The sequence below is a fragment of the Pinus tabuliformis genome, chromosome Q, assembly GCF_031772625.1.
Source record: "Pinus tabuliformis cultivar Carrire ecotype Pingquan chromosome Q, CPIR1, whole genome shotgun sequence".
Classification (NCBI taxonomy): Eukaryota; Viridiplantae; Streptophyta; class Pinopsida; order Pinales; family Pinaceae; genus Pinus; species Pinus tabuliformis.
Genome location: NC_142296.1, coordinates 273,285,494 through 273,311,295, shown reverse-complemented (window position 1 = coordinate 273,311,295; position 25,802 = coordinate 273,285,494). Strand labels below are relative to the sequence as shown.

At 37.9% G+C, this 25,802-nt stretch overlaps 2 pseudogenes; both read right to left on the bottom strand.

The window, feature by feature from the left end:
- Positions 1-3,530: 3,530 nt before the first annotated feature.
- Positions 3,531-4,298, bottom strand: LOC149219263 (F-box protein 7 pseudogene; annotated as a pseudogene).
- Positions 4,299-4,510: 212 nt separating this feature from the next.
- On the bottom strand, positions 4,511-5,707 carry LOC149219262 (lysine histidine transporter 1 pseudogene; annotated as a pseudogene).
- Positions 5,708-25,802: the final 20,095 nt, after the last annotated feature.

Genomic DNA, 25,802 nt, shown 5'->3' with positions numbered 1-25,802 from the left:
ATGAAAAGGAAGTTAGGGTATCCACCATCTTGCCAACAAACCGACTCCAACCATAATGTGAAAGGCAAGTTAACTACAAAACCTTTTTCCCACTTTGTAGTATTGTTCCATCTTGAATTCCAATAGGTATCTGGCTACTAGATCCATAAAACTCATGCCAGGTAAACTCTGCATGATACAATTGTGATGTGCAAGCTTGACACACACTCTAGTTTCCCTCTAAAAGAGGGTAAGCCAAAATATTATGACAATCTTAACTGTAATTTGATCATACAATATTGAGGTATTGCATAGAATAAACAATATGATATCAATGCACTGATGAAGAACTCAAAATAAATGAATTTCTTATTGCTACAATAGCACCTCCTGGGATTCTCAGATAAAGCACCTAACCTACATGGCAAAAGCTTCCTAGAATAGAGTACCTCCTCCCTAGAAGTGTGTCCCCTGCTCAAAATATAGAACCCTTCTCTACTGTGCACTTTTCTTAAAGATAAATCTGTGCATAAAATAGAACTAAGAAAAATACCTAAATTGAGAAAAGTGAGCATCTAAGTCAAACTATAAAAGCATACTAAATATGGCTGTATACAATATTGAGGTATTGCATGGAATAAACAATATACTATCAATGCACTAATGAAGAACTCAAAATAAATGAATTTCTTATTGCTACAATAGCGCCTCTTGGGATTCTCAGATAAAGAACCTAACCTACATGGGAAAAGATTCCTAGAATAGAGTACCTCCTACCTAGAAGTGTGTCCCCTGCTCAAAATATAGAACCCTTCTCTACCGTGCAATTTTCTTAAAGATAAATCTTTGCATAAAACAGAACTAAGAAAAACACCTAAATTAAGAAAAGTGAGCATCTAAGCCAAACTATAAAAGCATACTAAATATGCCTAAAATCGATGCAATTCTTTCATCGCTGCTAAAACCTCATAGGAAAACTATAATATACAACATGTATCCCAAGGCTGCATGCATCTACTAAAGGTGCAGACCAAAAGTATCTACTAAGATGAAGTATTGTTGAAGGAGAAACACCTTCAAAACAACAGATAGAGTCTAATGCACATTCAACCCATCTGCACACAGGCGAAGGTTGCTACTGGGTACACTTCTCCCCTAAATGGAAACTACAGTGTATTGCTACTCTACTAAAGGAGAAACACCTTCAGAGAATCATAGATAAAACTATAACATATATTGTCACTCTGGTATCGGTTCTAGAAGTTCTCATCAATATAGGTAACAACTTTGATAATTGAAAAAACAAAAGGTGAGCTACATAGATCATTTGAAATGATAGATTTGGGCATACTTTATTAGTTTTTAGGAGTGTTAGTATAGAAAATGCAAGGAAGCCTATTGCATCTTTATGTCATAGACCAAGGATGCGAATAAATATAGAAAGGATTAAATAGGATGGTACAAGTTGATTTCATGTTCTTTTGAAACAAGAATGGTGTTCTCCTTGTGCAGATTCTAATCTATTGGGTATAGATTTAAATAAGAAATTTATAGTTATGGGGTTGGAATTGTCTCACGATTCATGGAAAGTCCCAAAGTTGTTCACTAGAAAGAAGTAGAGTGAGTCGTTAGGTTTATGAATGGGAACACCCTATTCACAGGTAGATAACTTCAAATTAGTTGGGCATATTATTTCTCCTCTTCTTGTACATGTGTGCTTTGAAAAGCTAACCACCTTCGAGGACTCAAGAACAACTCTAGTAAAGTTTATAGGTGTGCAACACTTTTGAGAAAACCCATCACTTAATGACAATTAATCAAGGAATATGTCGAAGGATTCAATCTTGCACTCAGTCATAAAAGGAAGTTAGGGTATCCAGCATCTTTCCAACAAACCGACTCCAACCATAATGTGAAATCCAGGTTAATTGTGAAACCTCTTTCCCACTTTGTAGTATTGTTGCCTTTTGAATTCCAACATGTACCTTGTGTTAGCGCTCGAATCTGCCTCAGGCTGAAGGAAGGCAGGTTCAAGGCAACATCAAACTAAGCTCAACCTCGTAGCTAGCCCTACGAGGACAGGAGAGGGCTCTCTCCGAGTCTATCTCGACAAAATAATCAATAGAGTCCAAGATGACTTAATGATAACTAATTTTAGGCTAGTAAATGAATTTGAATGAGGGATATTTGATTTAAGGACTAGGTTGCTGGGCTGTATGGGACGAGGACAGCATGAACAGAGATTTAACCAAAGGCACAGGGTATTTCATAAGGCGAGATAAGCATGAGATTTTAGCAATCGAATTAAAATTAAATGGGGAGAAAAGACTGTTTAAGAAAGCTGAAAAGGGCATTAATGTATGAATCCTTTCCAGGCAGAAGAAAACACATAAAGACTGAAAACTTCCTCAAGGTAGAGCAATGACTGAATTCTACCTTTCTCACTTGAAAGTATTCAGCTGGAAACAATCATGAATGGACTGCAAAATAACACATGATACATATGAAACAGAGAGAAAAACACATTGCCAAAACTCATACCACAAGAATCTTATAAATCAGAGCTGCACCATTTAATTATTTCTCTGTCAATCTATATAGCCAAATGCTGAGTTATTCCCCCACCATTTCCCAGAACTCAGAACCCTCCACAAATGATTTTTTATGAAATAAATAAGCTTTACTGTGGGAAAATGGATCGACCCAAAGTGGGGGTTATTTGATCATTGTTAACAGAAATGAAAATCCAACCGTCTGTTCTGAAGAAAAGGAGCGTTACAATTGAAAACTTTATAATGGCCCATGAAGAGGCAACACCTGTAGCGTAGATACTTTGAATCATAACTGAAGTTCAACAATAGTCCGTCTGTTCCTATTTCTCTGTAGTGACAGATGTCTTTGTTTATGTTTGGCTTTTGGTAGGTGTCGATGTCTCTAAAGGCGTTTCATTTATGGAAAATGTTTAAAACGTTTCTGGAATTATTCCTTGTCTGTGTATTATTCAAAGGTGATGCCATTATGGAATCGATTTTTTGAATAATGCATTGTCACCTGTATTGAAGACTTGTGTCATGCTATCCTGATATAAGTGGGAATTTATTCTGTCATTTTGCTGCTGAATGTCCTTTTGTCCTTGGTAACCATAGTACTCATCAATAGGGACACCAGACTGGAACTGATGGCGTGAAGAACTACCATAGCTATGACGATGATTCTGATTGTCATTATATCTTTCACCATAACTATTGAAAGCAGATACAGCATAACCCTGCTCATTACTCTGACTGCCATTATACACTCTACTGTTATATTTTTGAGAGCTATCTGAAGGATATCCATGTTCATATCCAAGATTATCATCTCGTTTTGGATATGAATTAGGACTATAAATCATGTTGGTACCTCCCTAGTACGAGCTTCATGCTGCACACTAAGTGTTACCTCCTGTGAGCTGCTGTTCCTTAGTTGTAGACTGTTGGCAATAAGACGCTGAGCAGATTTTCCTAGATGAGGAGCTGAGGTAGGTCCAGTATGGTGTGGCCTTTTCTCGATCATGTGCCTTCCTCCCATCCTTCTGTTGCCCCCAGCACATCCTCTTCAATATTAACTTCATTCTCTCTGATGCCACTAGTCACAAGAGAGACAAGATCCAACCGATTGTTTGCACCAATAGTTGTACCTCTTAATCTTAGACAGATTCTTAGGGCAGTAGGTCATAAACCTGGGTACAAAATGGCTACCTCAACCTGATCCTTTATCATTGTGTAGCGACCGCCAAAGATAGACTCAACTTTTGATGCCCGTCCGTGCATAGCTTTTGCAACATCCTTCACCTTCTGAGATGAGTTCTTGTACAAGAATTTACCACTGGGGAAAAAACGCACATAGCGATAGTAGCATGACATAAGATCTACTATAAATCTTCAGTTAAAAGATTTTCTGCCATGGAATTTGAACATCTGATGATTTCATTTTTCATTTGTGATACTGATTACATCTATCTTTTCTGGCAGCTATAATTCCAATGATCTTCCAATCAATAACAAATGCACTGGATTGGTGGTTTTCCATTTTGCAATTTCGGCACGAATATAGGTGTTTCGACTAACATACAGTCCATCAAAATGAAGGCTAGGATGATGAAGCCACATTTTACGCCAAGAGCCTCCAAAATCAGTTTTCAGAATCTTATAATTTTCTTCTAGTCCAGAAAGCTGCCAGGTATTAATGCATGCATTGCACCAAAGACAAGGGGTCCGAAGGGCATAGCGCCATTTTCGACATACACATGCTGCCCTTCCTAAAGTGTAAGGTGTCATACGTTTTACATTTGGGCGTTCGGTCCTTTCACCTTCCCGCTACCATTTGAATGGAACCGATTTTTAAATAAAAATAGCCAATAGCCAATTTTTAAATACAATCCCAGCTGCAATTTCTCCCTTTAAACATACACAACACAAATATGAGGTCTAAAAATTGATTCCATGGAGAGTTTTGGGTGCCATCATGTTTTACGAGATATTTCTGATCATCAGATTTGCCAAGAATCGCTGCAAATAGAATCAAGACTGTCGCAAAAGAAATAATGGACAGTGCCAATGACAGTGCTATAGTTGCAGTGCACTTCCCCTCCTCTGTATATTTGATGGTTGCTACTGATGCTGGGAAGAAAGTAAGTTTTTGGGGCGAGAGCAAATCTTCCAAAGAACCCAAGCAGACTCCCAAAGAAAGGAAATGATAAGCCAATGAAGCAAGTTAGGGCGACATAGGTTGAGCGAGCAACCAAACGAAGTGGAATCCCTGGAGTAAAATGAAGTTTCTTGACCAGCACTGTTTCCATCATATCAAATACTGGCATAGCATGAATCTGATAGCTTCCAATCACATGGACTACAACCATCATATTGGCCGTTGCAATAAGCCATGTGGGCTTTCCAACTGTATCGAGAATATCGTCGGCAACAGAATTTCCGAAGGCCCAATAGCCTACTAATGCGACTGGAAAATAACAGAGAGCAACTGCGATATATGCAACGGTAACTCCTTGACACATAGGGATCTTGGATGGCTCCCCTGGCTTCGAAGGAATAGTAGCTAAGACGACATTATGTCCTGCATAAACAAAGGCAATGCCTCCCAAGGCATTGAACACATTAAAGACAACATCCTTAGTTGATTTGTTTGGAATACCATAGTCCACATTTGGCAATTGTCTTTCATGAGCAGAGGATGCCCAAGCAATTGTAGAGTAGCTTAGAAACATGACCGCTGGCGGCCAGCGAAATTCCAACCACTGAATTGAAATTAGGCAGCTGTGATAGCACAAAATGGACTGAACCAAAAATAGCAATGAAGACAGACTGTTTTATACTTTTACAACAGTGAGACTGTTTTATACTTGTACAACTTAGACAAACAAGATCATGAAACCGCTTCAGTGATTTCCCCCAGTAACCATGTAGACTATATCAACACCAATTTCAACTATCCATTGTTGTGGGACAACAATCCATAAACCAAGTTTTTCACCGAAAGCCTGTTGCCCCAACTCATGATACCGATCAAAACGTTTTCCTGGAATCATCTCATGCATCTCAACCATCTGCCAATTCGTCTTTGAGCTGCTGGTTGTCTCCTTGTAGTTTGGTATAAACATGGTGGACATTTTCCAATTCCACTTCCGACTCTTTGACTCGACCGTTCTTTGATCGGAGATGGTTTGTGCCATTTACTTGACGATCATTGTTTCTCCAGCAGACATTCATATCTCAAACGTGGATCTAGAAGATAGACCGATGGTTCACATTTCCCACACCGCAGGTTCACAAAGATTTGAGATTCACTAGCACTGCGTGAGCGTCGTTGATCCTCTCCAGCTGCACATCTCATGATCGATGTCAATTACGCTCACCTGAGGAATCACGACCAAATGATTAGCTTCATTCACAATATTTTAGCGGTTCATCATAATGCAGAATATCATCTACCCTCACTGGCTCTACAAAATATTCGGGGCAGCACACATATAGATCTACAAAAGGGAACACATCTATACAAATAAATCTCCATCCTCTTCCTGCAATTTTCATTTTCCAGGACCAAAATTCCACGGACTTCATCGATGTCAACCTCCTCTGCATTTCTTCTGCATAGTCTTCCCTTTCATTTTTCAACTGGCCCAATGCTTATGATCAGTGTTGAAGACCCAACAATTTAGTTCCCTGCCCCACACATTTCGATGCTTTGATTTTATGCCCAATGACACATTGAAATTTTTTTTTGGAGGCTGTGTGCGCCGCGCAGGTTGCCCAGTGCACCGCGCATCCTGGATGCGCCACGCCAGAGGAAAAATACACAGTGAAACCGTGCCCAATGCACCGCGCGCCCTATGTGCGCCGCGCCAGTCACCTTATGCACCGCACTGCTTGGAATCTTCCTAGTTTACAGTAACTATCTAGAATGACATTATAGGTGTGCTCATTAGGCATGTAACCATGTTTCTTCATGTATTTCAAGACGTTCATAGCCTCCTCAAACATTGCCAGGTTTGAATAACCATCATCAAAAGTATTGTAAGTGACAATGCAAGGACGTACTCCTGAATCCATCATTTCATAAAAAATCCTTGAAGTATCCTACATAAGATCTTGTTTGCGGTACGCATTGATGACAATGTTGTATGACCCAACCTCTAGCTTTCTTGCCAACCATTTTCATCTCGCTTAGAATAGCTTCTGATTTCTTACAGTTGCCTTTTCTACCATACATGCTTATTAAGGAGTCGTATGTAATCAAATCTAGTTTCCACCCATTTTGTTTCATGTTTTCTAACATATCAAATGCTTGATCAATGAAGCCATGCTTTCCATAGATGACTATCATGGTATTGTAAGTTACCAAATCTGGGGAAAAACCCCTTCTTTTCAATTCTGAAAAGGCACCCTCTGTCTCCTTTAATAAATTACATTTGCCATATACAAGCACAAGCGTTTTCAGGAGTACCCAACTGGGATGAATGACTCCAGAATGTATATCTTCTGCAAGGATCCTCAACCGCACTATATGATTACCATTTGCATAAGCATGCAACAGGGAAGCATAAGCATTTTCATTTGGTTTATAACCCTTGTCCTTCATATCTGCCAAAATAGATTCAGCTTCCTCCCACTACCCTTTCTTGGCAAATGCATTCAGAAGAGCATTATAAGTAGAGAGATTAGGGAAAAATCCTGCTTTTATCATTTGGCCATATGTTTCCAGAGCCATCTCAACTGATCCACTCTTACCATAAGCGCCAATCAGGGTATTGTAAGTGTCTCGATCTGGAACGAATCCAGCTTGCTTCATTTCCTTAAAAACGTTAGCAACATGCATATGCTTACCATTTGTCCCACAGACGGCCACCAGAGTATTCCATGTGACTCTATCAGGGATATGGCCACTAGACCTCATTTCATCAAACACTAACATCATCTTTTTAAATTTTTTCCATACATAGCAATGATAGCATTGAAAGTGTAGAGGTTAGGGTGACAACCTGCATTCTTCATCTGTGTGAAGAACTCCAAGGCTTGTGACAGTGGGCCCAGAGTAAAAATATCCATTTTAAGATCCATCTGAGTAGCAAGATGATGAAGAAAGTGTGCAATTAGAGTTGCTCCTGGTGGAATATCATCCCCATCAGAAGTCAATTCCATGCTAATTGGTGGCAACCCTGGGCTCAAGAATTAAAATGACTCTTTTTGACCAAATGGCATTTGATGACTGCAAATGACAAGAAATGAACCTCGGCGAATTTGACTCTGACAGAGGACTGACAAGACTGAGTCTAACACCTTGCTGCTTAGATCCACAAAACTTGTCCCAGGTAAACTTTGCATGATACAATTGTGATGTGCAAGCTTGACACACACTCTAGTTTCCCTCTAAAAGAGGGTAAGTCAAAATATTATGACAGGCTTAATTGTAATTTGATCATACACTATTGAGGTATTGTATGGAATAAACAATATAATATCAATGCACTAATGAAGAACTCAAAATAAACGAATTTCTTGTTGCTACAATAGCGCCACTCTTGGGATTCTCCAAGGAGCCACTAATTTATACACATTTGGAATCTTTACTTGGTCTGCAGAAAGATTAAGCAATGGTAGTGATCACTCTTTGCCCTCCCATGGAAGGTCTATACAGAGTCAACAATAAATTGATTTAAAAGTGAGGTATATGCTTGAAAAATAGGAGTCTGACTCTTCAACTCTAATTTAGTGGCAAGGAAATATTCAACTGTAAATGCTTGATCTTCTACAATGTAAATTTATAGATAAATGGTTAGTGTAAATCTATCCATTCTCCACATATCCCAAAAAATGATGTATGTCTGGACTCTGGTTGTGTGTAAGAGAGGGGAGATCACATAAATAATCCATTATCAAAAGAAAAAGTTAAAGCACAACATTCTATGGAGATTTTTTTTAAAATTTTATTACATACCTTAGAAAGTTTGAAAGGACATAACTGAAGCTTCCCTCTCCTTCCACACTTCATTAAATATGCCCCTTTTCCAATGCAGATGTGGCCTACAAAATCACAATCAATAAATAGAATATGAAAAGTAAGTTTAATGAATTAAAGTAGCTTTGTTATATGTCAAGAAAATGGACTATGAGAATTTGGATTCATTCTCTACAAAAGATGATATAGCAAGATCTAATTACATTTTTAACTGAAACAAAGGTAAATTCGATTCATGCTCTGCAATAGACGATATAATGATGTCTAATGACATTTTTAACTCAAACAAAGGTAAGTTGAGTAAGCTCAAGCTCCAAAATGATGGCATCCAGCTTATAAGTGGCAGTTACTATATATATCGAGCTAGAGGCTATAACATAAAGATATTTGTTACATGTGAAGATAAAAAAATGAAAGGAATGTGAAATTTTGACCATCAACTATAAGTTCCTTTCAAGGACTAGATCAAACCATAACATTGTTATCAAGATAATCAACTCACCCATTCTAGTATGCTTTTAGTAGTTTCATGATAAAGCTCAAACTCAATAAACTTCAAATAACATAAATTAACCAACAATATGTTTGAGGTTGGTTACCTAAGTATTATATCATACTAAATTACCTTTTGCATCTAACATTGAAAATGACTGTGAAAGAAATGAAGACAAATCAGTGATTATGATGGATGCATGTGATGAAATTAAAATAAAAATAGGCCTTTCTTCTTGCTACTAATGAGCTTTCTAGGGGATTCTTGGATGAATTTGATCCTGATATGCTTTCTGGAATCAAAGAGACACCTTCTAGCTAATCTGATTTTACGGACAACAACCCTAATGCTTATGAAAATGAATATGGAAAGTAATAAGCATAGATGAACCTAGTCTTGAAGAAGGTGTCTCAAATTCTAATATGGATAGTATTTTAAATTTCTACAACTAGCAAAGGGTTTTCCCAGTTGGGTTCCATAGAAAATTTTGTTTTTTTTGCTACAGTGTGATTGTGTTTTATTTTTGTTCCATTCCACTGCAAATTGGTAGAGATATTTTTTGTCTTCATGCAACAATTGGTTTCAGGTTTATTCATTCAAGCAGTAGTAGAATTTCAAGGAAATTCTACACAAGGGACAATTAATCTATATTTTCACTTATTTCTTTTTCAAGTAAAATTAACAACTAAATTTTCATCCAAAGTGTTTAGGTTACTAACAAGTGGTATCAGAGAATATATCAACATTGCAAGGAATAAATCATACTATTCAATAAGGTTGAGACTTGAGATACGAAAATCTTCCCAAGTTATGCAAGCAAAAAAATTGCTGAGTTTTTGTTCTAAATCTATCCAATCAGAACACAATTATGCCATTTTCAACACCCTCTAGTCAAAGTTATTCCTGGCCTCATTCAACTCAATTAAGAATATGTCAATCCTGTTGAGATTTATTCTTCATTTCATGCTTCTAAGTTTTATATTTATGCAGCCTAATATATCTTTTATGTTAAGTGATCATTCATTAAAAATTATTTAGTCCGTCCATCACATCTACCTAATTTTCTGATCAGTTTCTCAGAAGACTCTATTAGACATTTGTAGCAGAAAATACAAGACTATTTTAGTACCTAGTGTTATAAAACTCTAATCTGGAAAAATTATTTTCGGTTGTCTCCCTAAAAATATTTATAAAATTTTCAATCCCAAAGCCATCTCAGGGAGAATTTTAGTCAAGGAGAAATTTAGCATTATTTTTTGAAAATTTGAATGCAACTAAAAGAAATCCTTCCCGTTTGCTCAAAAGATTCCAACACCAAATATGAGTGAATTCACAGAACTTAAGATTTGGAAATAATTAAATTTCACTTCGCTTTTCCAGGACCATATATGAGTGAATTCACAAAACTCGAGATTTTGATTCTGGAAACACTTAAATTTCACCTCATTTATTAGGATTAGAAGTTCCTTGATATACAAAAATTTATCATTGTGGATCTACTTTGCTTGTTTAAGGACAATGTTTAGTTTATAAATAGTGATACAAGAATCCTTGTATACATGCCTAACATAGTTCTTTGGTCACAACTAATGAAACTGAACTCCATCAATACATAAGAGACAAGGTAGAATGTAAGAGAGCATCTACATTTCAACATATACTCTGACAAAAATAAACATATAGACAGTCATATAAAGTTATCACCACACCAAAGAAGGAATTAAAAACCAAAATAAAAATAGGAACAGACTTGGATTGTTATGGTTACTCTAACAAAATGTTAAATAGGATCAATATGTTAATATGGAAAATAATGTAGTTGATTATGATTTATTGAGCCCAAGGGGTAGCCCAACCGAATGTCATTAATGTTACTGGGTATTTGGCTAGTTTTGTGCTGGCAGTGCCTTGTTTGAAATCCCTTGGGTGAGGTGCACTAGTCAATGCCAATGGGTTTACCAGGGATGCCATCCATGAATGTGGGGAAATATCCATTGGGATTCCCCAGAGAGTTTTTCTTGGATAGAATAAAAATAGGATTTCCTAAAGAGAAATTTTGAGATGCATACAGTGTACACCCAGTAAAATCAACTCTGTAGAGACAAACCATAAAAGAAGGAAAAATACATATGCTTTTACCTATGTTCCCTCATTTTCCCTCATGTCTTGTGAAAAGTGAAAATATGTTACTCTTAAAATTAAAAGAAAGGATGAAAAAAATAGTAATTTTGAACCAGTCCTTCTTGTGTGGAAGAAGACTAAAAGTGGGGTGGAAATGCAGCCAAATGAAACATACATGGGTGCCATTAATGGATTAAAGAGGTAAAAAATTAACTCACAACTCTCTTCAATCTCGTTTTCCCTCCCACCCTGTGAAAAGTGAAAATATGCTACTCATAAAATTAAAAACAAGGATGAAAAAAATAGTGAATTTTGAACCAGAGATCTAAGGTGTGTGTACTCCTCCCTGTGTGGAATAAGAATAAAAGTGGGGTGTAAATGCAACAAGGTTAGAAATGAAACATACCTGGGCACCATTAATGGATTGAAGATCCAATGGTGGGGGATCTGAGGTGTGTGTACTCCTCCCTGTGTGGAAGAAGACTAAAAGTGGGGTGTAAATGCAACAAGGTTAGAAATGAAACATACTTGGGCACCATTAATGGATTGAAGATCCAATGGTGGGGGATCTGAGGTGTGTGTACTCCTCCCTGAGTGGAGGAAGACTAAAAGTGGGGAAGAAAGAAATGAAACATACCTGGGGGCCATTAATGGATTGAAGATCCAATGGTTGGGTTCAATATCAGTCTTCTACTGGTAAAACCTTAATTCACAACACTCTTCAATCTCGTTTTCCCTCCTGCCATGTGAAAAGTGAAAATATGCTACTCTTAAACTTAAAAGAAAGGATGAAAAAATAGTGAATTTTGAACCAGTCCTCCTTGTGTGGAAGAAGACTAAAAGTGGGGTGGAAATGCAGCGAGGTTAGAAATGAAACATACCTGGGTGCCATTAATGGATTGAAGATCTAATGGTGGGGTTCGATATTAGTCTACTACTGATAAAACCTTAATTCACAACTCTCTTCAATCTCGTTTCCCTCCCGCACTGTGAAAAGTGAAAATATGCTACTTGTAAACTTAAAGGATGAAAAAAATAGTGAATTTTGAACTAGAGATATGAGGTGTGTGTACTCCTCCCTGTGTGGAAGAAGACTAAAAGTGAGCTGTAAATGCAGCGAGGTTCGAAATGAAACATACCTAGGTGCCATTAATGGATTGAAGATCTAATGGTGGGGTTCGATATCAATTTGCTATTGGTAAAACCTTAATTCACAACTCTCTTCAATCTCGTTTTCCCTCCCACCCAGTGAAAAGTGAAAATATGCTACTAGTTTTCCCTCCCTCCGCCTTATGAAAAGTGAAAATTTAATTCACAACTCTCTTCAATCTCATTTTCCCTCTTGCCCTGTGAAAAGTGAAAATATCTACTAGTTTTCCCTCGGCCCTATGAAATGTGAAAATATACTATTTTTTTTAGAAAGTAAATGAAGATTGGAAATAGGAGGGCTTTGTTACATCAAAATTAAGGCTGAATTTTTTCAAAAATGTTAAAATTTCCCTCCCTAAAAAACAATAAATACAATATTTATAGAGTATAGAGTAGATGTGTAGGTGTAATGTAAGTACGTAAACAATTCTAAATATGGGCTTAGTTAAAGAATAATATTAATAATAATAAAAGTCAAAAGTATGGGGATGATGCAAAAATCTAAATGTTGGCTCAATTAATAATAAAAATAATAAATTCAATTTGTTATATTTTGATTTTGTTATTAAATTATTAATAGGTTTTGTTACAATACCATGAGCCAATACCATATCTTATCAATACCTCAAGCCCAAAAACAATAACTTATTTCACAACCAAAATATTTTATAACAATATGACAAGATTCTTAACCATGGATATTTACCCCCCACTTTACAGTGGATATTATTAACTTGTAAAAAATTGGTTTTGTGATAATACCATGGGCCAATACTATGGCTTATCAATACCACATGCTCTAAAAAAATAACTTATTTCACAATCAAACTATTTTATAACAATATGAAAATATTCTTAACCATGGATATTCATTCTCACTTTACCATGGATATTATTAACTTGGAAATAGACTTTGTTACAATACCATGGGCCACTACCATGGCTTATCAATATCACATTCCCAAAAAGCATAACTTATTTCAAAATCAAAATATTTTATAATAATATGACATGATTCTTAATCATGGATATTTACCCCCACTTTGTTATTGATATTATGAACTTGTGAATAGGCTTTGTTACAATAGCATGGGCTAATACCATGGCTTATCAATACCACATGCCAAAAAATCATATCTTATTTCACAATCTAAATATTTTATAATGATATGAAAAGATTCTTAGCCATCGATATTCACCCCCACTTTACCATGGATATTATTAACTTCTAAATAGGATTTGTTACAATAACATGGGCCAATATCATGCCTTATCAATACCACGTGCCCAAAAACCATAACTTATTTCACAATAAAAATATTTTAATTTAATTTAATCTTATAACATTTTTTATTTGAAGCTAATAGGAAAAGGGTTGTAATTAGTTTTGAGATATTCTATCCTCACGACTACTAAAATTATTCCCATATAAATTAAATTAAGGTTTTAATAAAATTAAAAATGAGAATACTTTTGTATTTAAAGATGCGAAATTTATATAATACAAATATTAGTAAGAACCAACATAGATCTATCTTAACTAAGGATCCAAGTGATGATAGCAAGCAAAGTGAAGGGAAGAGAGGGGGAGGGAGATAGTCACAAATATGGATGGTGGAGAGAGAGAGAGAGAGAGAGAGAGAGAGAGAGAAAGAGAGAGTGAGAGAGTAATGGGGGGATATAGAGAGAAGGAGGTAGGAAGAGAGATAGGGGAGAGAGAGAAGAAAAGAGTGGGGGAGAGAGATATGGAGTTGGAGGGGGAGAGAGAGGGAGGAAATAACTAAGGCATAGGGAGATAGAGGTGGAGAGAGAGGGAGGAAAGAACTAAAGCATAAGGAGATAGAGGTGGAGAGAGAGAGAGGGAGTGACAAGGGATAGATGGATAGAGAGAGAGGGAGAGAAGAGAGGAGGGAAGAGAGAGAATAGGTGGGGATAAAGATAGGGAGAGAAGGGAAAGAGAGAGAGAGAGAGGGAGGCACAAATATGGAGGGGGGAGAGAGAGAGAGTGATGGGGGGGACAAAGGGAGGTGAGAGAGAAAGGGAGAGAGAGGACTAAGAGAGAGGAGAGAGAGATGACGGTATAGGGGGAGAGAGAGGGAAGGAAGAAGAAAGACATAGAGGGAGAAAGGTAGAGAGAGAGGGAGTGACAAGGGAGTGATGGAGAGAGGAGAGATAGAGAGAAGAGAGAGAGGTGGAGAGGAAGATGGAGGGAGAGAGAGATAGATATGGAGAGAGAATGTGTATGTTTGGGGGGTGAGATAGAGAGAGGGAATAAGAAATAGACACATAGATACAAATATAGATATTATATAGTATTATATAACCAGCCTAGATCCATATTAACTTGGATCTACCAAGCGCCAAAAACGAGGTTTGCACATCGAGAGATTGGATCCCTCTCGGTGCTTGATAGATGTGGGTTAAGCTGGATCTAGACTGGCTTAATAAGTCTGTAGTTGTATTTGATAAACTAACACTTTTTTTATGGTTGTGTTTGAAAACAATTTTTCCATATTTGGTGTATTTGTCATAATAATAATAATCTAATTTTAATTTAATTTTCAGCTTACCTTTTTTATGCAAAGATTTTGTTGTTAGTTTATAGAGATATACATGTTATACTTTTGGAATTTGAAAAGGAAACACGTGCTCTTAACTTGGTTGTATTGAAAACATTTAAGTGTAAGAAAGAAACATGCCCTCTTAACTTGGTTGTATTAAAAACATAAGTGTTCATGTATACTAGGTGGGTGCAAACAAGAGAGAGTATATGGTAAGTGGATTAAATAGTTAAAAACAAATGTTAGTTAAGGAGAAAGTTACAAAAATATAACAAATAGGTTAGGGTTGGGATATTATTGTTTTGGGACATCTAAAGTTGAAGGTACATTTTATGGAGGTGTAGTCTAAGCCCTTGGGTGTAGGGCACATATTATGGGTATCTTGGAATGTTGGTGTGTGTTAGTGGTGTCAACTAGTGGTGGAGTGTCCAACCAATGAGTAGGAAAAGTTTTTCAATTACAAGGTTGGCATCAATCAAGTATTCTCCCTCTCTACCCAACTCTAAGATGAGGAGTGTGCATAATCATTATTGTAACAAATTGAAAATATTTGATTATCTTTAAGTTCAAGGGCTTGAAGTGGCTGCCTCAACCTACAAATCTTTAAAGGAACTATGTGTTTTTCAATTAAACCCTTGTGGTCAAGGAGCTGCAAAAGAGGAAGGCCTTATGGCTATTTTCAGGGGGTTGTAATGACCCTCGTCTTGTGGTAAATATGTAGATATGATGCTAATGGTCTTGATCTTAGTGCATTCACGTATATAATGTAAATATTTTCCTATCACCTTGCATTGTGTAAATATGATAAATATTTTGTGGTTACACTAATGTACATGTTAAAGTTCCACTTGCATGATTATGGGAAACACTTCTCAGTTATCCTTGTGTACATGGGGAAGATCATAATTACTCTATGCGATAAAAACACCTAGTAATATTTTCACACTAAACACTATACAATAAACATAACCCTAATATCTTAGTGAAGAACAAGTAACTAGCTAGACTGTGGAAGGGTTTTTGGATTGAATGTAAGTGAAACTCATTGCAGTTAGGTGTGCCAATGTGTGGCGAGTGTTACTGAGTGCTAGGGAAACACAAGGGAGCACTAGGTCAAAATGCATGGAAATGAATGAACAAGAGTGTGTGACAGGGAGTTTCAATGAGTTCCAGGTTTGGTAAGAGGGGAGTGACATGGTATGCTAAGTAGCGCTAAGTCATTCTAGCATGCTAGAGCGACATGTAGCAAATTTGTGCTAGGTGCCAAGGTGTGCCAAATAGTGCTAGGAAGTGTTAGGGAGCATTAGGGAAACACAAGGGAGCATCAGGTGAAAATAATGCCTGCAAATGAATGATTAAGAGTTTGTGACAGGAAGTGTTAGTGGTTTTAGGGTGTGCTAAGGAGGGAGTGACAAGGTATGATAGGTAGTGCTAAGCCATTATAGAGGCCAGGAAAACATGACAAGATGTGTTAGGTGGTAAGGTTTGCTAATGCATGCCAGGGAGAGTTATGGAGTGTCAGGGAGAAACAAGGGAGCACTAGTTTCAAATGCATGGAAATGAATGAATAAGAGTGTGTGATAGGGATTGTTAGTGAATTCTAGGTGTTCTAAGGAGGGAGTGACAAGTTATGCTAGGTAGTTCCAAGGAATGCTAGAGTGCCAGGGCGACATGCTAAGGTGTGCCAAGTCCTAGGGTGTGCCAATGTGTGTCAGGGAGTGCCATGAGAACACAAGGGATAACTAGTTCAAATTGCATGGAAATGAATAGATAAGAGTGTGTGATAGGGAGTGTTAGCAAGTTCCAATTGTGTTAAGGAGGGAGTGAGAAGGATATATGCTAGGTAGTGCCAAGGCATGCTAGAGTGTCAGGGCATGTTAGGGAGTGGTAGGGTCTATTAGGGAGTGGAAAATCATGCCAAGGAATGCAGGGGATGATAGTGTGTGCCATGTAGTGCCAATGGATTGTTATGCGTGCCATACGTTATGGCATGTGAAGATGTAAACTATGTTGCTTAGTTGTTTTATGGGCACTATTGGATGTGAGCCTTGACTTGGTAACTTGTTAAGTGGGATGATTTAATATTGGACATGAGAAGCCTAAGATGATTTATAGTCCATTAGGGGAACACGACATAGTCTAGTTGTAGTAAATGTAACTTGGTAAAGTTGTTGTAGTCGAGGTAGGACTTGGTTGGGTTCCTAAGTCTAAAAGAAAATAAGGGTAGTTATGGGGGAATGATAATTAAGGAGTGCCATTGCATGCAAAGGAATGAAAAGATGTGCTGACATATGCTAGATAATGTCAATGCATGTCAAGGGGTGTTTGGGAGTGTTAGGGAATCATAAGGGAGAACTAGGTCAAAGTGCATCGAAATGAATGAATAAGAGATTATGCCAGGGAGTGTCAGTGAATTCTAGGTGTCCCATGGACGAAGCGCGTTAGGAGAATTTCATATGAGGACTTGTAGGAGGAAAGCCTATGATTGTGATAAGAGGATGGAAAAAGAAGTTTGAGACAAAGGGAGACTTTGGTCTAAGCACAACACTATGTTTTCAATGACTTCGTTGGGTTTGCAAGTCACAAAAAAGTAAGGTTATCTATGAGGGCATGGAAACTAGGGAGTGCCAAGGTGTGCAGGGAATTTTAGGAAGTGCTAACACATGTTATAAAGTTCTAAGGAATGTTAGGCATGTCAAGACATGCCAAGTGCTAAGGCGTGCCAATGTGTGCTAGGTTCTAGGATGTGGTGCCAACACATGCTAGTGATTGCCAAGGAAACACAAGGGAGGACTTGTTTCAACTACATGTAAATGAATGAATATGTTTGTGTGACAGGGAGTGTTAACAAGTTATAGGTGTGCTAAGGAGGGAGCGAAAACGTATGACAAGCAGTGCGAATAGACAATAGAGTGCTAGAAAATCCTACTAAGATGTGACAAGTGCCATGGTGTGCCAATGTGTGCCAAGGAGTGTTAGGGATTTTTATGGAAACACAAGGGAGAGTAGGTCATAATGTATAGAAATGAAGGAACAAGAGTGTGTGGCATGGAGTGTTAGTGACTTCCAAGTGTGTTAAGGAGGAGTTACAAGGCATGCTTGGCAATGCTAAGGAATGCTAGAGTTCTAGGGTGACATGCGGCCAAGATGTGCCAACATGTATAAGGAAGTGTTGGCTAGGAGTGCCAGGGAAACACAAGGGAGAACTATGTCAAAATGAATGGAAATGAACAAATAATAGTTTGTGATTAGAAGTTTCAGTGAGTTCTAGGTGTGCTAAGGACAAATTGACAAGGTATGCTAGACAGTGTTAAGGCTTGCTAGAGGCTAGGGTGGCATGACAAGATGTCATAGGTTCTAGGGTGTAATAACACATGTCAAGGAGTGATGAGGAGTGCTAGGGAAACATAAGGGAGAACTAGGTAAAAATGGATGGAAATGAATGAATAAGAGTTTGTGACCAAGAGTGTCAACGATGTCTAGGTGTGCTAAGGAGAGAGTGACAAGTTATACTATGTAGTGCCAAGGAATGCTAGAGTGTTAAGGCGGTAGGCCAAGATGTGTCAGGTGATAGGGTGAGCTAGGGAGTTTTAGGGGGTGTCAAGGAAACATAAGGAATCACTAGTTCAAAATGCATGGAAATTAACAAATAAGAGTGTGTGAGAGGGAGTTTCAATGAGTTCTAGCTATGTTAAGGAGGGAGTGACAAGGCTATATGCTAGGTAATGCCAAGGTATGCTAAACTACCAAGGCATTTCATGAAGTTCCATGGTGTGCTAGGGAGTGTCAAAGCATGCTAAGGAATGTAGGGGATGTTAAAGCATGCCACATAGTGCCAAGGCATTCTAAGACATGTCAGGTGCTATGGCATGTCAAGATGTAAATTGTGTTGCTTAATTGTTTTAGACCAAGGTTGGATGTTATGAGCCTTGTCTTGGTAACTTGTTAAGTGGGATGAGTGAGATTGTACATGAGTACCCTAAGATGAGTTACAAGTAGTTCTTAGGTGAACAAGGCATATGTTGAATTTCCATGACACCTATGAATCCAGGTTTGGCCTTAGAATTTTTTTTGCGAACACACTCAAGTGCCACAACACATCTACTATGCAGAATGAAATCTACCATGAAAAAAAAAGTAATAGATTGAATGCACATAGTTTAGGGTCTACACATCTTCATATTTTAATGCTTATTATTGTGATATACAATAGCCATTTATATGTCTAGTGTAAGACTCCTCTGGAGATTTCTATCCAACAAAAACATCTCTGTGGTAAAAGGTGTACTGTCAGAGGTTGCTCCATCAAAAATAGCAACCAAAAGGGACCTTACTGTGTACACAGATGAAGAATTAAGAATATTGTTATCTATGGGTGCTGATGTGGAGGTATGGGACAAAATTACACAGGCAGTGAACGTTTTTGTTCAACCAATCAAGATCTAAAAAGGAAAATGTGTGATTATAAATACATGTGTGATAGTATTTGGAGAAATGCCAACCTAACCCACAAATTTGTTGACATTTTGTTGGAGCTGACCTATGATTGTTCCTAAATTTAATAAACATGTAAAATAGGATTGACTTTTCAATACAAAATATAAATTGCTAGGAACATGGCCAAATTGGGAAAGTGTAAAAATTGGTATGGTTTAAAGGGACCGATCCATTTTAAAAGTCTTAAATGTGGTAATGAAGGTTGAGCCTCATTCTAGAACCCCTTTCGACATCCATATTAGGAATTGGTGTAGGATGCAGCACTATAGAATAATTTTTGTAGTAGTGATGTCAACACTTGTATAGTGACATGGGGTTGGAGTTGGCCTGTCAAAGCTCATTGGTATACTTTGGAACTTCTCTAGGGTGATGCCTTAGATGATTTGGAGTACGAGGGCATGATTTGATATTTAGTTTGCATTGAAGAAGATTTGGAGGCTAAATACTACAGAAAACCCCTTGTTCTGAATAGGGAAGCACATGCCACTGAAGAAAGTAATCGCAAGTACACAGATTTGAAACTCAAATCACATCACTATTTATTACTCTTTGAAACAAGAAATAACTGAAAATTTCAAACACTACTATTCACTTTTTCTTTAGTCTAGAAGGTACAATGAATCTGGAAACATGTACAACAATGTCTCAACTTTCTTAACTCCTAATCCTAATGCACCTTCCTTGCACGGATAGATAAGACAATTAAAGTCTACCGCTAGTGAATATGACATGAGATATGCAAACATGCTTCCTTAGCTAAGGCTGAGAATTAATAACTAGGGAAGTTCTCCTTTTAACTGTGCATGCAAAAACTAAATAAAGCAAAGAGTTTCGCTACTCCAGGTGCTAGAAACGAATCCACTGCCTAAGGTAAGTGCTTTTCCCAGAAAAAGATATTAAGGACTCAGAAACTTTGTTGCTTCCTTCAAGAGAGGTGTATGCCAAATAGAACTAAGCTATCATGCACTATCCTCCAAATTCATTCACCTTTAACAGAAATCTTATGCCCAGAAAAAGACAAGAGACTAATATCCAACAGAATTCACTGACTAGCGAGAGACCGTTGTGCACAAACATCAAGATAATAGGGGAATGTCAACTAGGGTGGAATATTTCACCACCAAAATTGACAAGAGATAGAAGGGGTAAAAAACTATCAGACCTAATGCTCAAGAACAAATGAATTAATCCACACTTGGTGATCCAAAATGAATTCAATCCTTCTTTATTTATAGATTTTCCAGAGGGGTTTCATATTCTTAAGTGATTGAGTAAACCTTACTCCAAACCCCAAATTTGGGTTTTTTAAGCCCAGTTTCCCCAAAAATTGCCCAACAATGGGTATTTTTGGGGTTTCCCCCCTTTATGGATGACTATAGTCTACGGGGATGGATAGGATATTACATCCCATTCGTCCTCAATTTGTAGAGGACGTTACATGGCACCTAATAAAAGAAATAGTGCTTTAGTTTAGGAGGTAATAACTAAATGCTTATTTCTTTCCACATAGGACATACATCTTGCAAAAGTGATCATGGGGTACAAATACTACAAAAGGCCCAAATCTTACTAGCATTGTCATAGTCCAAGAATAAAAACCCTTTCAGGTGAAACAAGGTCAGTACCACATACTACAAGCACAAATGACAAATTCAAAAACAATATACTTATTCAATTAAAGAATGACGAATCATATTAGTGCACTTTAAATTTAATAGATATTGAGTTGTAGTGTCAATCAAAATTTCTCAGGTTGGATCATAATTAATTACTCAATGTTGTTTTGGGTCCAATTTGGGGAAAAGGAGGAGCTCTTGGTGATAATGGGATGATCATGCTTTTCAGAAGGGAGCTCTACTATACTTTTCAACATACAAGACATTCATTCTAGTGGAGGAGATATAGAAAAGCCTTTAATAAGGACCTTTCCAAGATCAATTTGGAGGAAAATCCATTTTCAAAGCTTAAACATAGTTCTAGATTCAAACAAGAGTAGTCATTTTTCAAAACAATTATTAATTCCCAAGAAATTGGAGCCAAGATGACATGTTGACCATTTATTCTTCTACTGGACAAGGAAGCATTTGTGAAAAGTCCTTAGCCCTTTGATCCAGTATTTGATGTAGATCTCTTGATTAGAAATGTAATAAGAGATGCAATTTATATTAAGGAAAAGGGAAAAGTAGAGGGCCACTTAGTAATTATCTCTAAAAAACTCTCAATGGAATCCTAACATATTTGAAATGGAAAAGGATAATTCCATGGTTATTTTTTGGTTTGGAAACTTTGCTAATTTCCATGATTGAAGCACGTATTCATGCCTTGAAAGAAGCTCACAAATGCTTTTGATATTGGTTGAAGCAAAGAAAATGTGCAAAGTTACACTCACATAGAGGTATGGAAAAAAAGTATGTGGAGCTTGTTTTCCCAGACTCCAAACAAAGAATGGACAAAAGGTGAAAAAACCATGTCAAAAGGTATGTGTAGATTTTGTCATGCAGAGGTAGGTGTTAACTCCACACTCTACAATGAAGGATTTACGATGCAAGTGACACAAAGTTTTCCATGTAGAACTTCGGATTAAAAGGAGTGGAGCGTGATGCTACATGTCCACTATTACCCCACTTTTTGTATGATTTACAAGAGATAAAAATAATGAGATACTTTTGAAAAGGATTGTTTTTTGTAGTTTTGAGTGGAAAAAGAAAGGGATATTTTTCGTGAGCATAATTAGTAGTGTCGTTTTTGAGTTTATTGAAAAAGACAAAAAAGTTTTTCTTTACATTTGTTTGTTAAGGAAAGATTTGTTTTTTCAAGCAATTGCATTCTCAACTCTTTCTTTAGCTAGAAATTCATTGAAGAAAAAGGATTGTTTATCATCTTAGGTGCATTTTTAGTGTTTTGGAGTCGAGTCTTCACACCATAAAGTTTCATCTCCACACCTTTTGACTTAAGAAACAACCATAAAAATAACGCTTAAAGTAAAATCAATCTAGCAATATTTTTATTTCTAGGGCTCTTTATCACCAACATAGCTTAGGCTAGTATCTTGGAGTAGGGAGTAATTAACTCTCCAAGATAGTAAAAACAAACAAGTAGTTGTATCTTGCGGTAGGAGATAAATTCCAATTGTTACATCTATGCTCTGGGAAGCTCCTCTTAAAGGAGTCAAGCATGAGGTCATATCCGAACCAGTGGGGTAATCAATCCTTCCTCATTGGGAACGATAGCAGATATACACATATTAAAAATGGTAAACCTCAGATTAACCATTGTCGAGGAGCCTGGGGTCACTTGTTGGTAAACCTTGGATTATGTCAAGGAGCCTTCAAGGGGATTGAGCTTTGCTACTCTGCCCTTGCGTGTGTATCGGATCACAGACTGTTCCCCCAGATATATTTTTTCCTGTTGGTAACCATAGTGACCATAATCTATAGGATTCTTTCCAAAGGTGACGGTGGAGGGAAGATCCCACTGTACCTGGAGCAGACGTCGACTAGACTCACTTGGACTCTCTGGGGGGTTCTCGTCACTCGAGATGGTTTAGTGGAGAAACTTGTGCCAGTCTGTTTCATTAAGTATGTTGTCGAGGTAACTGTTCCAACTGCCAACTCTGTATTGAATTCTGTGACGTTGGATTTCATCACCAACTAGTGTTTTCGGTACGGAAAGTTACTGTTTGTGTGTGGTTTGACCTCCTAGATTTTTTAAGCGTGTGATTCAAAATTGTTTGGTTCTTTAGAGACTTTAGGTGGTTTTCATTGAGATTTTTCTTTGTTTGCGTGTGAAGTAATTAAAATATTTAATCGTGGCTGAATTACCGAGGCAGTCTCGTAGACTTCGGGGCCAACCTCCCGAGTTTTCACCAAGCCGGCTTGAAGGGCTATGATCTCTTGTAACTCCTAGTGACAGTAGAGTTGGGTCACCCGAAGAAGGAGAATATTCTTTAGTTGTGAATCCTAATTATCAAGTTCAAGCACTAGAGTATATTATTGAACCTATTTCATTTTCTGAAGTTACTGGTAGTTTTTATTCTACTAGTGAGTTAGCCAAGGAACCTAAAATTTCTGAACCTGAAACTGAACCTGCTGCTACTCCATCATTAGGATTTGCCTCTCCAACTTCCAATGGTCCTGGTTCACCCAGGGTAAGAAGAGTCATTACCCAAAATCTTCCTTCTGGACTTATTGCTATTGAAGAACTTGTTACTCCGGAAGAAGGTATACCTATCCCTGAAAATCAACCAGCTATAGAACTAAGGGAGTGCGAATCGATCTTTTATAGTCCACCTAGGAGGGACGCTTGGTATCTTTCATCGACCAATTTTCTAGAAAACCCGGGGCTAAGTTTTTCACCACCTCGCATTCCTTTCCATCCAACACCTAGAGGTTATTATCCTCCTTTGAATGTGTTGAGACAGTCATCCATGTTTTCTCAATCTCCAGAAACATTTTTATATGGCGATCCTTCTGTTCCTTCTGGGTATCAGTCACTTACTGGTACTTTTTCAGGAGCATCTCCTCAACCTGTTGAACAAGGGTTATTAATTGGTAATAACGGAACTAAGCCATTGAGTGTAGAAGACATTCTTATGATGTCAGGTACCATTCCAAATCCGCAACCTCAAGGTAGTCAGTTACTGCCTGGGGGGCAACCTCAAGGTCCTCAATTATTGCTTAGGGGGAAACCTCAAGGTACCCAGTTACCGCCTGGGGGGCAACCTCAAGGACAGTACATACCTACAATACATTCCTCAAGGTCAACCCAGACTCAGTATGTACCTCAAGGTCAACCTCAGTATCAATATATGCCTCAAGGTCAACCCCAGTTTCAGTACGTACCTCAAGGTTATCAACCTCAAGGTCAGTACCCAACCCAAGGTTTCCAACCACCTTCAGGTCAATCATTTGTCCAAGGAGCTAGAAATGTACCTTTTAATTATCAACCCTACCCTCAACCCGGTTATGGTCCTCAATATGCTCAACCTTCTATGGGTCCATACCCCTGAATGAACATAGTGTGGAATCCATCTCAATCTCAATATATCTTGCAACTGAATGTGCAGTTGTGATCTCAATCTGGAAAACCCTTGGTTTCTGGTTCAACCCAACAACCTGTCCAGCCTACTATTCAAACTTCTGCACCTGGTGTAGTTTCTCAGCCTAGGCCTAGTTCGCCTCGAACTCCGCCTCAAACAACTGCTGCAACTGCTGTTCCATCTACTCCACCTACTTTTGGAGTATCGGCAGCTCCAATTTCTACTGTTCCTGCATCAACTCCTCAAGCATCTTTACCTCAGTCTGGACCCACAATTCAGACTTCGATTCAAATGCCTGTAGGACAACCTGGTCCAAGTACAATTGTCACAAGTCAACCTCAATTTACTTATCAACCGTACCAGGGATAGTACCAATTCGGTCCTGCTGTGTAGAACCCAGTCTATCAGTATCAACCGTACCCTGGATATACTTATCATCAACCTCAACAACCCCAATACGGTTCGGTTAATCCTGGTTTTCCGGGAGGATATAATATCCCAAATGCAATTACAATTCCAAGTTATCCTAGATATCCTCCTCCTGGGGCTAGTCTCATGACCCAAGGTTTTCGAGACCCTAATCGTCAGTTACCGTTCATTGCAACTTTGGACTTGCCTGATTTGTCGCGCCTTATGAATGATTCGATAAATTATCTTCCATTTTGGTCGCCAATGCCGAATAAGTTGCCCAGTGATATCCCAAAGTTTGAAGGTAAATCAGGAGAGGATCCGTCAAACCATGTGATGACTTATCACCTCTGGTGTGCATCTAACTCCATTTCAGATGATTCAATTCGTTTACGTCTTTTACAACGCACTCTAATTGGTCTTGCGGACAAGTGGTACATTGAGTTACTGCGAGCCACTTTTTATAATTTTAGTCAGCTAGCTACTTCATTCTTAACTCATTTTCAGTTGCTTGTCAGATATGACAATGGCACAGAATTATTAACTTCATTAAAACAGTCAACATCCACTTATATTTCAGATCACATTCATGAATGGAGATGTCGACATCGTTTAGTGAAAGTTTTTATTCCATATCAGATCTTAGCAGAATGGTTTGTTAAATCATTATTACCTAAAATCACTGAGGATGTAGCTAAGGCAGGAGTCGTTACTGAAGAGCAGGTGATTGCTCAAGATCTTAACCTTGACCTCGTTTATACGCAGTCGGGTACTTTACACGGGAAAATCCCCGACCTTCTTGAACAAAATCAAATAACTGCAGCTCCTTCAGGGTCTCATGCCGCTGACAGTATGATTGGTTCAGTTAACACCAAAAGTAAGAAGAAATCTTCCAAGAATTCTTCTCCTATCATAACTTTACCAGATTCCCCGACAGGAGACTCTTCCATGGAAATTTCTGCCGATATTCATGTCATAGAGTCATCTACGGGCAAATCAAAATCCGGTGGTAAGAAGAAGGGGAAGAAGAAAAATAAATCAG